Consider the following 15,249-nt stretch of genomic DNA (forward strand, 5'->3'; position numbering starts at 1 on the left):
GGCACTTTTTTTTTCGCGGTTTAATTTTTCCATTACTTACATCCCGGGTACCAAGAATGTTAAAGCTGATGCTTTGTCTCGCAGCTTTTCTCCCATGGTCGGTGCTGAGGAGGAGGAGAGCATTTTACAAAAAGGTGTTGTGATTGCTGCATTGGACTCCGTTTTGGAAGATGAGATTCTTAAAGCACAGGAGAATGCCCCATCTAACACTCCCCATGGGAGGTTGTTTGTGCCTAGGACCTTTAGGAGAGATTTGTTTGTTGAGTGTCATGAGTCTCGGTGGGCAGGTCATCCTGGAATTTCTGAGACCAAGAGACTTGTGGGTCGCAGTTTTTGGTGGCCTGTATGGCAGAAGGAGGTCATTAAATGGGTGCGTCAATGTACTGTGTGTGCTAGATCTAAGTCTTCACATGCTCCTGCTGCGGGGTTGCTTTGCCCTCTGGAGGTTCCTAGTGCACCTTGGACACATCTGGCTATGGATTTTATTACTGACCTTCCCCCCTCTGAGGGTTTCACGGTCATCTGGGTGGTCGTGGACCGTTTTAGCAAGATGTGTCACTTGGTTCCCTTCATCAAGCTGCCCTGTGCTAAGACACTCGCTAAGGCCTTTGTCAAGGAGATTGTCAGACTCCATGGTGTTCCTACTGACATTGTTTCTGATAGGGGACCTCAGTTCGTGGCTCGTTTTTGGCGTGCCTTTTGTGACAGGTTGGAAGTTCATTTGTCATTTTCATCTGGATATCATCTTGAGTCTAATGGCCAGACAGAAAGGAAGAACCAGGATGTTGAGCAGTTCTTGCGTTGTTTTGTGGCAGACAATCAAGAGGGGTGGTCTGAGTTTCTGCCGCTTGCTGAATTTGCTCTTAACAACCATACATCCTCTTCTGCTGGGTGTTCGCCTTTTTTTTGTTGTTCTGAGAGACATCCATCTTTTGGGTCATTCTCCAAATTGGTATCGGCTGTGCCTGAGGAGGAGAGGTTTTCCGGTGATTTGGAGAGAGTTTGGACGGATGTGCGTGGTAATCTTCAGGAGGCTAACAAAAAATCTAAGAGATACTTTGACAGGAAACGTCAAGAGGTTTTGTTTACGGTTGGTGACATGGTTTGGTTGTCCTCTAAGAATCTGCGGTTGAGGATTCCTTCTAAAAAATTGGGTACCAAGTTTGTAGGGCCCTTTAAGGTGCTTCAGGTAGTTAACCAATCTGCTGTTAGGTTGGAGGTTCCTACCTCCTGGAAGATTAATCCGGTGTTTCATGTTTCTCTATTGAAAAAAGCTTATGTATCAGATAGAGATGCCACTGCCACTGTTCCTCCGGTGGTGGAGGACGGGGAATATGAAATTTCCCGCATCCTTAATTCTAAACGGTATAGAGGGAGTTTGCAGTATCTCGTCGCTTGGAAGGGTTTCGGTCCCGAGGATAACTCATGGGTGAGGGCAGATGATGTTTCTGCTTCCAGACTTGTCAGAGCGTTTCACAAAAGGTTTCCTGATAAGCCTGGGCCTAGGGGATCCGGAGGATCCCCATAGAAGAGGGGGTACTGTTAGAACTCTCCTGTTAGGTTTTTTCTATTATGCTGGTCACATGACCGTTTTTGCCTATTTAATCCTGCTCCGCCCTTCTGGCCTGGCTGGACTTCATTGTAATTTCTACTCTTAAGCTAGCCAGGTGCTTTGTTACCTTTCTCAGTCAGTTTAGCTAGGTCTTTTGACCTCTATGTTCTATGTTGTTTGTTTGTCTTTTTACTGCTACAATTTCTGCTAGGAGGTGTCCATCTTTCTCCCAATCCCTAGTTCTTGTAGGGATCCCTCCCTCACATCTATAGGTCTTCGTTCAGACTAGCTGAGGACTTTAGCGGGTCTGATCGCAGGATCAGGTTCCCCGTTACATCGTAGGGATCTAGCTTAGTTCTATTGTAGGGACAGATCTCCTGTCTTTCCTTAGTGCTTGTAGCCTATCACAACAGGGCCCCACATAGTCCTCCATACAGAATAATGGACCCCACAAACTATTCCATACAGAATATTGGGCCTCACATAGTCCTCCATACAGAATAATGGCCCCACATAGTCCTCCATACAGAATAATGGGCCCCACATAGTCCTCCATACAGAATATGGGGCCCCACAAAGTCCTCCATAGAGAATAATGGGTCCAACAAAGTCTTAACAGTATAATGGGTCCTACATAGTCCTCCATGCAGAATAACGAGCCCCACATAGTCCTCCATACAGAATAATGAGCCCCACATAATCCTCCATACAGAATAATAGACCCAACATAGTCCTCCGTACAGAATAATGGGCCCCACATAGTCCTCCGTACAGAATAATTGGCCCCACATAGTCCTCCGTACAGCATAATGGGCCTCACATAGCCCTCCATACAGTATAATGGCCCCACATAGTCTTCCAAACAGAATAATGGGCCCCACATAGTCCTCCATACAGAATAATGGTCCCACATAGTCCTTCATAGAGAATAATGGACCCATATAGTCCTCCATAGAGAATAATGGGCCCACATAGTCCTCCATACAGAATAATGGGCCAAACATAGTCCTCTGTATAGCATAATGGGCCCCACATAGTCCACCATACAGTATAATGAGCCCCACATATTCCTCCATACAGTATAATGAGCCCCACATCATCCTCCATATAAAATAATGGGCCCCACATAGTCCTCCATACAGAATAATGGGCTCCACATAGTCCTCCGTACAGAATATGGGGCCCCACATAGCGCTACATACAGAATAATGGGTCCAACAAAGTCTTAACAGTACAATGGGCCCCAGATAGTCCTCCATACAGAAAAATGGACCCCACAAACTATTCCATACAGAATAATGGGCCTCACATAGTCCTCCATACAGAATAATGGCCCCACATAGTCCTCCATACAGAATAACCGGCCCCACATAGTCCTCCATACAGAATATGGGGCCCCACATAGTCCTCCATACAGAATAATGGGTCCAACAAAGTCTAAACATTATAATGGGCCCCACATAGTCCTCCATACAGTATAATGGACCCACATAGTCCTCCATACAGTATAATGTGACCCACATAGTCCTCCATACAGAATAACAGGCCTCACATAGTCCTCAGTACAGAATAATGGGCCCCACATAGTCCTCCATAGAGAATAATGGGTCCAACAAAGTCTTAACAGTATAATGGGTCCCACATAGTCCTCCATACAGAATAACGAGCCTCACATAGTCCTCCATACAGAATAATGAGCCCCACATAGTCCTCCATAGAGAATAATGGGCCCCATATAGTCCTTCATACCGAATAATGGACCCCACATAGTCCTCCATACAGAATAAAGGGCCCACATAGTCCTCCATACAGGATAATGGGCCCCACATAGTCCTCCATACAGAATAATGGGCCCCACATAGTCCTCCATACAGAATAATGGGCCCCACATAGTCCTCCATACAGAATAATGGCCCCACATAGTCCTCTATGCAGAATACTGGTCCCACATAGTCCTCCATAAAGAATAATGGGCCCCACATAGTCCTGCATACACAATAATGGGCCCCACATAGTCCTCCGTACAGCATAATGGGCGCCACATAGTCCTCATACAGTATAATGGCCCCACATAGTCATCCATACAGAATAATGGGCCCCAGATAGTCTTCCATACAGAATAACGGGCCCCACATAGTCCTCCGTACAGAATAATGGGCCCCACATAGTCCTCCATACAGAATGATGAGCCCCACATAGTCCTCCATACAGAATAATGGTCCCACATAGTCCTCCATACAGAATAATGGGCCCACATAGTCCTCCATATAGAATAATGGGCCCCACATAGTCCTCCATACAGAATAATGGGCCAACAAAGTATTAACAGTATAATGGGCCCCACATAGTCCTCCATACAAAATAATGGCCCCACATAGTCCTCCATACAGAATAATGGTCCCATATAGTCCTCTATACAAAATAATGGGCCCCACATAGTCCTCCGTACAGCATAATGGGCCCCACATAGTCCTCCATACAATATGATGCCCCCACATAATCCTCCATTCAGTATAATGGGCCCCACACAGTCCTCCATACAGTATAATGGACCCACATAGTCTTCCATACAGAATAATGGGCCCCACATAGTCCTCCATACAGAATAATGGTCCCACATAGTCCTCCATACAGAATAATGGGCCCCACATAGTCCTCTGTACAGAATAATGGGCCCCACATAGTCCTCCGTACAACATAATTGGCCCCACATAATCCTCCATACAGTATAACGGCCCCACATAGTTCTCCATACAGAATGACGGGCCTCACATAGTCCTCTGTACAGAAAAATGGGCCCCACACAGTCCTCCATACAGAATAATGGGTCAAACAAAGTTTTTACAGTATAATGGGCCCCACATATTCCTCTATACAGAATAATGGGTCCCACATAGTCCTCCATACAGAATAATGGGCCCCACATAGTCCTCCGTACAGAATAATGGGCCCCACATAGTCCTCCGTACAATATAATGTGCCCCGCATAGTCCTCCATACAGAATAACGGGCCTCACATAGTCCTACGTACAGAATAATGGGCCCCACATAGTCCTTCATACAGAATAATGGGTCCAAGAAAGTCTTAACAGTATAATGGGCCCCACATAGTCCTCCATACAGAATAATGGCCCCACATAGGGCTCCATACAGAATAAAGGTCCTCTATATCAGAATAAAGGGCCCCACATAGTCCTCCGTACAGCATAATGGTCCCCACATAGTCCTCCATACAGAATAATGGCCCCACATAGTGCTCCATACAGAAAAATGGTCCCACATGGTCTTCTATATCAGAATAATGGGCCCCACACAGTCCTCCGTACAGCATAATGGTCCCCACATAGTCCTCCATACAGAATAATGGCCCCACATAGTACTCCATACAGAATAATGGTCCCACATAGTCCTCTATATCAGAATAATGGGCCCCACATAGTCCTTCATACAGAATAATGGTCCCACATAGTGCTCCATACAGAATAATGGTCCCACATGGCCCTCTATATCAGAATAATGGGACCCACATAGTCCTCCGTACGGCATAATGGTCCCCAAATGGTCCTCCATACAGAATAATGGCCCCACATAGTGCTCCATACAGAATAATGGTCCCACATAGTCCTCTATATCAGAATAATGGGCCCCACATAGTCCTCCGTACAGCATCATGGTCCCCACATAGTCCTCCATACAGTATAATGCACCCACATGGTCCTCCATACAGTATAATGGACCCCACACAGTCCTTTATACAGAATAATGGGCCCCACATAGTCCTCCATACAGAATAATGGTCCCACATAGTCCTCCATACAGAATAATGGGCCCCACATAGTCCTCCGTACAAAATAATGGGCCAACAAAGTCTTAACAGTATAATGGGCCCCACATAGTCCTCCATACAGTATAATGGGCCAACAAAGTCTTAACAGTATAATGGGCCCCACATAGTCCTCCATACAGTATAATGGCCCCACATTGTCCTCTTATAGAATAAAGGGCCCCAAATAGTCCTCCATACAATATAATGTGCCCCGCATAGTCCTCCATACATAACAATGGGCCTCACATAGTCCTACGTACAGAATAATGGGCCCACATAGTCCTTCATACAGAATAATGGGTCCAAGAAAGTCTTAATAGTATAATGGGCCCCACATAGTCCTCCATACAGAATAATGGCCCCACATAGTGCTCCATGCAGAATAATAGTCCCACATAGTCCTCTATATCAGAATAATGGGCCCCACATAGTCCTCCGTACAGCATAATGGTCCCCACATAATCCTCCATACAGAATAATGGCCCCACATAGTGCTCCATACAGAATAATGGTCCCACATAGTCCTCTATATCATAATAATGGGCCCCACATAGTCTTCCATACAGCATAATGGTCCCCACATAGTCCTCCATACAGTATAATGCCCCAACATAGTCCTCCATACATTATAATGGGCCCCACACAGTCCTTTATACAGTATAATGGGCCCCACATAGTCCTCCATACAGAATAATGGTCCCACATAGTCCTCCATACAGAATAATGGGCCCCACATAGTCCTCCGTACAGAATAATGGGCCCCACATAGTCCTCCATACAGTATAATGGGCCCACATAGTCCTCCATACAGAATAATGGGCCCACATAGTCCTCCATACAGAATAATGGGCCCCTCATAGTCCTCCATACAGAATAATGGGCCCCACATAGTCCTCCATATAGAATAATGGGCCCCATATAGTCCTCCATACAGAATAATGGGGCCCACATAGTCCTTCATACAGAATAATGGCCCCACATAGTCCTCCTACAGGATAATGCGCCCCACGTAGTCCTCCATACAGAATAATGGGCCCCACATAGTCCTTCATACAGAATAATGGCCCCACATAGTCCTCCTACAGGATAATGGGCCCCACGTAGTCCTCCATACAGAATAATGGGCCCCACATAGTCCTCTATATAGAATAATGGGCCCCATATAATTCTCCATACAGAATAATGGGCACCACATAGTCCTCCATACAGAATAATGGGCCCCACGTAGTCCTCCATACAGAATAATGGTCCCACATAGTCCTCCATACAGAATAATGATCCCACATAGTCCTACATACAGAACAATGGTCCCACATAGTGTTCCATACTGAATAATGGGCCCCACATAGTCCTCAATACAGAATAATAGTCTCACATAGTCCTCCATACAGTATAATGGCCCCACATAGTGCTCCATACAGAATATTGGGCCCCACATAGTCCTCCATACAGAATAATGGGCCACACATAGTCCTCCATACAGAATAATGGGCCCCACATAGTCCTCCATACAGTATAATGGGCCCCACATAGTCCTCCATACAGAATAATGGGCCCCACATAGTCTTGCATACAGAATAATGGACCCCACATAGTCCTCCATATAGAATAATGGGCCCCACATATTCCTCCATAAAGAATAATGGGTCCAACAAAGTCTTAACAGTATAATTGGCCACATATAGTCCTCCATACAGAATAATGGGCCAACAAAGTCTTAACAGTATAATGGGCCCAACATAGTCCTCCATACAATATAATGGCCCCACATAGTCCTTCATACAGTATAACGGGACCCAAATAATCCTCCATACAGTATAATGTGCCCCACATAGTCCTCCATACAGAATAACGGGCCTCACATAGTCCTCCCTACAGAAAAATGGGCCCCACATAGTCCTCCATACAGAATAATGGTTACAACAAATTCTTAACAGTATAGTGGGCCCCAAATAGTCCTCCATACAGAATAATGCCCCCACATAGTCCTCCATACATTATAATGGGCCCCACACAGTCCTTTATACAGTATAATGGGCACCACATAGTCCTCCATACAGAATAACAGGCCTCACATAGTCCTCCCTACAGAAAAATGGGCCCCACATAGTCCTCCATACGGAATAATGGGTCCAACAAAGTCTTAACAGTATAGTGGGCCCCAAATAGTCCTCCATAGAGAATAATGGCCCCACATAGTGCTCCATACAGAATAATGGTCCCACATAGTCCTCTGTACAGAATAATGGCCCCCACATAGTCCTCCGTAGAGCATAATGGGCCCCACACAGTCCTTTATTCAGAATAATGGGCCCCACATAGTCCTCCATACAGAATAATGGTCCCACATAGTCCTCCATACAGAATAATGGGCCCCACATACTCCTTCGTACAGAATAATGGGCCAACAAAGTCTTAACAGTATAATGGGCCCCACATAGTCCGCCATACAGTATAATGGCCCCACACTGTCCTCCATACAGAATAAAGGGCCCCAAATAGTCCTCCATACAATATAATGTGCCCCGCATAGTCCTCCATACATAATAATGGGCCTCACATAGTCCTACGTACAGAATAATGGGCCCCACATAGTCCTTCATACAGAATAATGGGTCCAAGAAAGTCTTAATAGTATAATGGGCGCCACATAGTCATCCATACAGAATAATGGCCCCACATAGTGCTCCATGCAGAATAATAGTCCCACATAGTCCTCTATATCAGAATAATGGGCCCTACATAGTCCTCCGTACAGCATAATGGTCCCCACATAATCCTCCATACAGAATAATGGCCCCACAAAGTGCTCCATACAGAATAATGGTCCCACATAGTCCTCTATATCAGAATAATGGGCCCCACATAGTCCTCCATACAGCATAATGGTCCCCACATAGTCCTCCATACAGTATAATGCCCCCACATAGTCCTCCATACATTATAATGGGCCCCACACAGTCCTTTATACAGTATAATGGGCCCCACATAGTCCTCCATACAGAATAATGGTCCCACATAGTCCTCCATACAGAATAATGGGCCCCACATAGTCCTCCGTACAGAATAATGGGCCCCACATAGTCCTCCGTACAGAATAATGGGCCCCACATAGTACTCCATACAGTATAATGGGCCCACATAGTCCTCCATACAGAATAATGGGACCCACATAGTCCTCCATATAGAATAATGGGCCCCACATAGTCCTCCATACAGAATAATGGGGCCCACATAGTCCTTCATACAGAATAATGGCCCAACATAGTCCTCCATACAGGATAATGGGCCCCACGTAGTCCTCCATATAGAATTATGGGCCCCACGTAGTCCTCCATACAGAATAATGGGCCCCACATAGTCCTCCATATAGAATAATGGGCCCCATATAATTCTCCATACAGAATAATGGGCCCCACATAGTCCTCCATACAGAATAATGGGCCCCACGTAGTCCTCCATACAGAATAATAGGCGCCACGTAGTCCTTCATACAGAATAATGGTCCCACATAGTCCTACATACAGAACAATGGTCCCACATAGTCTTCCATACAGAATAATGGGCCCCACATAGTCCTCAATACAGAATAATAGTCTCACATAGTCCTCCATACAGTATAATGGCCCCACATAATGCTCCATACAGAATAATGGGCCCCACATAGTCCTCCATACAGAATAATGGGCCACACATAGTCCCCCATACAGAATAATGGGCCCCACATAGTCCTCCATACAGTATAATGGGCCCCACATAGTCCTCCATACCGAATAATGGGCCCCACATAGTCTTGCATACAGAATAATGGGCCCCACATAGTCCTCCATACAGAATAATGGGCCCCACATATTCCTCCATAAAGAATAATGGGTCCAACAAAGTCTTAACAGTATAATTGGCCACACATAGTCCTCCATACAGAATAATGGGCCAACAAAGTCTTAACAGTATAATGGGCCCAACATAGTCCTCCATACAGTATAATGGGCCCACATAGTCCTCCATACAGAATAATGGGCCCACATAGTCCTCCATACAGAATAATGGGCCCCTCATAGTCCTCCATACAGAATAATGGGCCCCACATAGTCCTCCATATAGAATAATGGGCCCCACATAGTCCTCCATACAGAATAATGGGGCCCACATAGTCCTTCATACAGAATAATGGCCCCACATAGTCCTCCATACAGGATAATGGGCCCCACGTAGTCCTCCATATAGAATTATGGGCCCCACGTAGTCCTCCATACAGAATAATGGGCCCCACATAGTCCTCCATATAGAATAATGGGCCCCATATAATTCTCCATACAGAATAATGGGCACCACATAGTCCTCCATACAGAATAATGGGCCCCACGTAGTCCTCCATACAGAATAATGGTCCCACATAGTCCTTCATACAGAATAATGGTCCCACATAGTCCTACATACAGAACAATGGTCCCCACATAGTCTTCCATACAGAATAATGGGCCCCACATAGTCCTCAATACAGAATAATAGTCTCACATAGTCCTCCATACAGTATAATGGCCCCACATAATGCTCCATACAGAATAATGGGCCCCACATAGTCCTCCATACAGAATAATGGGCCACACATAGTCCTCCATACAGAATAATAGGCCCCACATAGTCCTCCATACAGTATAATGGGCCCCACATAGTCCTCCATACAGAATAATGGGCCCCACATAGTCTTGCATACAGAATAATGGGCCCCACATAGTCCTCCATACAGAATAATGGGCCCCACATATTCCTCCATAAAGAATAATGGGTCCAACAAAGTCTTGCATACAGTATAATTGGCCACACATAGTCCTCCATACAGAATAATGGGCCAACAAAGTCTTAACAGTATAATGGGCCCAACATAGTCCTCCATACAGTATAGTGGCCCCACATAGTCCTCCATACAGTATAACGGGCCCCAAATAATCCTCCATACAGTATAATGTGCCCCACATAGTCCTCCATACAGAATAACGGGCCTCACATAGTCCTCCCTACAGAATAATGGGCCCCACATAGTCCTCCATACAGAATAATGGGTCCAACAAAGTCTTAACAGTATAGTGGGCCCCAAATAGTCCTCCATACAGAATAATGGCCCCACATAGTGCTCCGTACAGAATAATGGTCCCACATAGTCCTCTGTACAGAATAATGGCCCCCACATAGTCCTCCGTAGAGCATAATGGTACCCACATAGTCCTCCATATAGTATAATGCCGCCACATAGTCCTCCATACAGTTTAATGAGCCCCACACAGTCCTTCATACAGTATAATGGGCCCCACATAGTCTTCTATACAGAATTATGTTCCCCACATAGTCCTCCGTACAGAATAACGGGCCCCACATAGTCCTCCATACAGTGTAATGGACCCCACATAGTCCTCCATATAGTGTAATAGACCCCACATAGTCCTCCACACAGAATAATGGGCCCCACATAGTCCTCCATACAGAATAATGGGCCCCACATAGTCCTCCATACAGTATAATGACCCCACATAGTCCTCCACACAGAATAATGGGCCCCACATAGTCCTCCATACAGCATAATGGGACCCACATAGTCCTCCATACAGTATAATGGGGGGATGCTGGCGTCGCGGGCCAAATATAATCACCCTACGGCCCGGACTTTGACATGTGAGATTTATTCATAGAAAACTCATCCTGACATGAAGTGAATACGTGCAGCAACACACTATACTTCTGTCCATTTGCAATTCTAGTATATTAAAAACGCATTGTGTGAATGCGCACTAATGCATATCTAATAATAAATATGACGTCTTGAGAAACTGTAATAACATTCTAAACAAATCCACCGTCACGTTGCACCACAGACTGTCCAGGAGTTGGCGGATGCTTTAGTCCAGGTCTGGGAGGAGATCCCACAGGAGACCATCCGCAACCTCATCAGGAGCATGCCCAGGCGTTGTAGGGAGGTCATACAGGCACGTGGAGGCCACACACAATACTCAGCCTCATTTTGACTTGTTTTAAGGACATTACATCAATGTTGGATCAGCCTCTAGTGTGTTTTTCCACTTTAATTTTGGGGGTGACTCCAAATTCAGACCTCCATTGGTTAATAAATTTGATTTCCATTGATGATTTTTGTGTGATTTTGTTGTCAGCACATTCAACTTTGTACAGAACAAAGTATTCAATGAGAATATTTCATTCATTCAGATCTAGGATGTGTTATTTGAGTGCTCCCTTTATTTTTTTGAGCAGTGTATATTGTTTTATCCATGATGGCATATCCATTAAGCCTTATGGGATTATCTCATTATTGCTGGACTCTTTTCTAAAACTGATACAGAAGCTGAGCTCTCCAGTTTGCCATCTTAGGGTTCGTGCATAAGACCGTATTTCTGGTTGGAGCTGGTCGAAGGAAAACAATTACAGCATGATTGAGTTGAGTATATTGTTATTGGATCGCACTCAGCAAGTCAATGAGTCCGTGGAAAAAATCAGACTGCACTCGGATGACATCTTGAGTGCAGTCCGATTTCTGCGCATGGACAGAATGAGGAAGATACAGAAAATGTTTTTCCATCTTCTGCACAATCAAAAGAATCGGATCAGAATGTGATCACAATCTGATCAAACGCAGACCAATTCTCTCGAATGAGAGAATATACTGCCATGTAATCCTAGCCTTATGTGGCACCCTGCTACCACAGGTACCACAGGAGCCAAAAGGGTGCATTGATGGACTTCTCCACAAGAGGCCCTCACTACAAACAGACACCTCCACCCTTCCACCTCATACCGCCAGAGGGAGCCTGTTAGGGATATATATACTGGAGGGTGGAGTTAGGCAGTCAGTGTGTGTGCTGGCACAGAGATCAATGAAGAAGCAGCATGTGAGCTGCTGTGCTGAGGGCCAGCCAGGGCCTAAAGCACGTGCTGAAGCCTTGGGGCCTAGAGCGAGGTCGGAGGCAAGGAGAAGAGTGAGAGGAGTTATGGGGGCAGAGGAGCATCTTAGGCTCACCCCAGAACACAAGCTGGACACCGGGTCCACGCCTACACGGTCCTCTACGCCCAGTAGGAATAACCGGTATACCAGGAGGATTCTAGACCCCTGGTCCACCTGAAGCTACAATCATTTAAAGAACTAGGAACCACGAAGGCCCCAGCGTCCAGGGATAGTGGTAGCCAGAAGAAAGTTCTTACCACCAAGCATGCAGGTGAGGAGAGTGAAAGAGTACAGAAGCTAGGCCTAGTTTCAGGCTGGTCAGAAGCTTCAGAGAGAGAGGAAGAAACAGATCAGGAGGCCTTATACCCGCTCACTAGGGAGAGTCCAGAAGTGCACCCTTCCTATCAAGTACCCTGGACCGTACCTGCCGTCTACACCAGTAAAGGTACTGAAGCGAATCCCCTGTGTGCGTGTCTGTTATTCTCCCCTGGCCCGGCTGGGCCACCTCTCACCTGCATCCCATCTATCAACTCAGCCCCGGGGCCCTGCTCCGCCTGTGGGGAGCAGAAACATCCCAGCTGCCATACCATCACCCCCGGAGGTCTGTAGCAGCGCTGGTAACTATTACCAGAAACCACAGGCGGCGTCACGAGACAAATTGTTAACAAAAACACTAAAACCCCTTTTAAAGAGTGACCCAGAGGACGGGCCCGGGAGCCGACTGCCGCGACATCCCAAGGAGGTAAAGACCCGGATACCGAGTTTCCCCCATATATCCCCCCTGGGCGAGTCACTTACTCTTCTGAGCACTCAAACTTGCCTCCTGTATTCAGATCCAGGCAGTCACATTTCCTATGCATTTGCAGGATTGATAAATGGGTATCGTTCCTGGTGATGCCACATGTTCAGGTTTTAAGGATGATGCCACGTGTTCAGGTTTTTGATAGTATATCTGTGTATACAGTTTTGTGCAAAAGTTTTAAACACATGTGGAAAAAATGCTGCAGACTAACAATGCTTAAGAATGTAAAATGTTAATAGTTTAATTTTATTGGTTAACAAAATGCAAAGTGAATGAACAAAAGAGAAATCTAAATTAAATCAATATTTAGTGTGACCGCCCTTTGACTTCAAAACAACATTAAAGCAACAATTCTTCTAGGTACACTTGCAAACAGGAATCCAGCAGGGAGGTTGTTCCAAACATCTTGGAGAACTAAAAACATGTGATTGTATGGCTATAAACATGGACAAATCCTTCTGTTCCTTCTTGTAATCTTACACAGACTTGATGATGTTGAGACCAGGGCTCTGTGCGGGTCACATCATCACTTCTAGGACTTCTTGTTCTTTATGCTGAAGATAGTTCTTAATAACACTGGCTGTATGTTTGGGGACATTGTCCTGCCACGTCCCTGATAGCATTGTGTGATGGATAAGTATCTGCCTTAATGGGGACACCAAAATAATGGTTAAAGTTGAGTACTATAGACTCAGTGGTCAGCCAAGGAAACTTAGTGCAGCAGATGAATGACACATCATGCTTACTTCCCTTCAAAATCAGAAGATGTCCAGCAGTATCATCAGCTCAGAAATGGCAGAATCTAGCTATACCCATCTACTGTTTAGAGAAGTCCAGACATAAGTGGTCTCCATGGAAGAAATGCAGCCAAAAATGATATATTTGAAGCAAGGCTAAGAGACTCAAATATGCACAAAAACATAGGGTGCAGAAAACTTGGAGCAGGAGGTTCGGACTAATGACTCAAAATTTGAAAAATTTGGCTATAAAAGAAGGCAGTTTGTTTGTGAAAGTGCTGGAAGGCAGTACAATAATGAGTGTTAGCAGGCAACAGTGAAGAATGGAGAAGGTTCTTTGCAAGCTTTGGGAACATTTCAGCTAAATTAGAATTTTTTTTTACAATTGAAAATTTCTTCAATGCTGAGAAATACAGCAGATAATTATCCATAATGCAATACCATCAAGCGATTGTGTGACGCTGAGTCACTTCTCATGGACAAGCCATGAGTCGGAAAGTCAAGGGGTCCGAGGTCAAAATCCAGGAGGGTACATCATAAAAAGAGGGGTGAGAAAAAGGCATAGTCAGGTCACAGTCCGGGGTCAGAATTCCAAGAAGGTAGCGGATCAAGACAAAGGGGCCAGGCAAATGGATAGTCAAAGGCAAATCCAAGGTTAAGCAACAAAGATCAGAATATAAGAACTCAGGGCACAGAGCAAACACACACCACTTTAGCTAAGCTACGACTGGCAATGTTCTAATCACTGCCAGCCAGCTAAATAGCCAGGTAATTGCCCAGAATGGGTGACACTTGGAGGAAACCCCACAGGCCTAGCCAGATTAGACAGATGAGCTCTCATTCACAATACTGACAGGTCAGCATGCCCCTGCTTCAGATTGGGTGGCTGAGCTGTCACTCACAATCATGACAGATCAGCATGCCCCGATTCTATAGGGCGGCTGAGCTGTCACTCACAGCGTCCTTAGGATACTGTGAGTGGTAGAATCATGATAGATTGGCTCAAAATTTACACTGCAGCAGGACAATGATCCCAAACATACAGTCAATATCATTAAGAACTATCTTCAGCATAAAGAAGAACAATGAGACCTACAGAGCCCTGATCTCAACATCTTGGAGTTTGTGTGGGATTAAATGAAGAGACAGAATTATTTGCACAAGCCGACATCTACAGAAGATCTGTGGTTAGTTCTCCAAGATGTTTGGAACAGAATCAATGCTGTGTTGAAGGCTAAGGCTGGTCACACCAAATATTGATGAGATTTAGATTTCGCTTTTGTTCATTCTTTTTGCATTTTATTAATTGATAAAAATAAACTATTAATACTTCTATTTTTTAAAAAAACATTAATACTTTGCAGAAATTTTTCCACACCT

The sequence above is a fragment of the Phyllobates terribilis genome, unplaced genomic scaffold (assembly GCF_046119375.1).
Source record: "Phyllobates terribilis strain yellow unplaced genomic scaffold, ASM4611937v1 Scaffold_1__5_contigs__length_1240528914, whole genome shotgun sequence".
NCBI lineage: Eukaryota > Metazoa > Chordata > Amphibia > Anura > Dendrobatidae > Phyllobates > Phyllobates terribilis.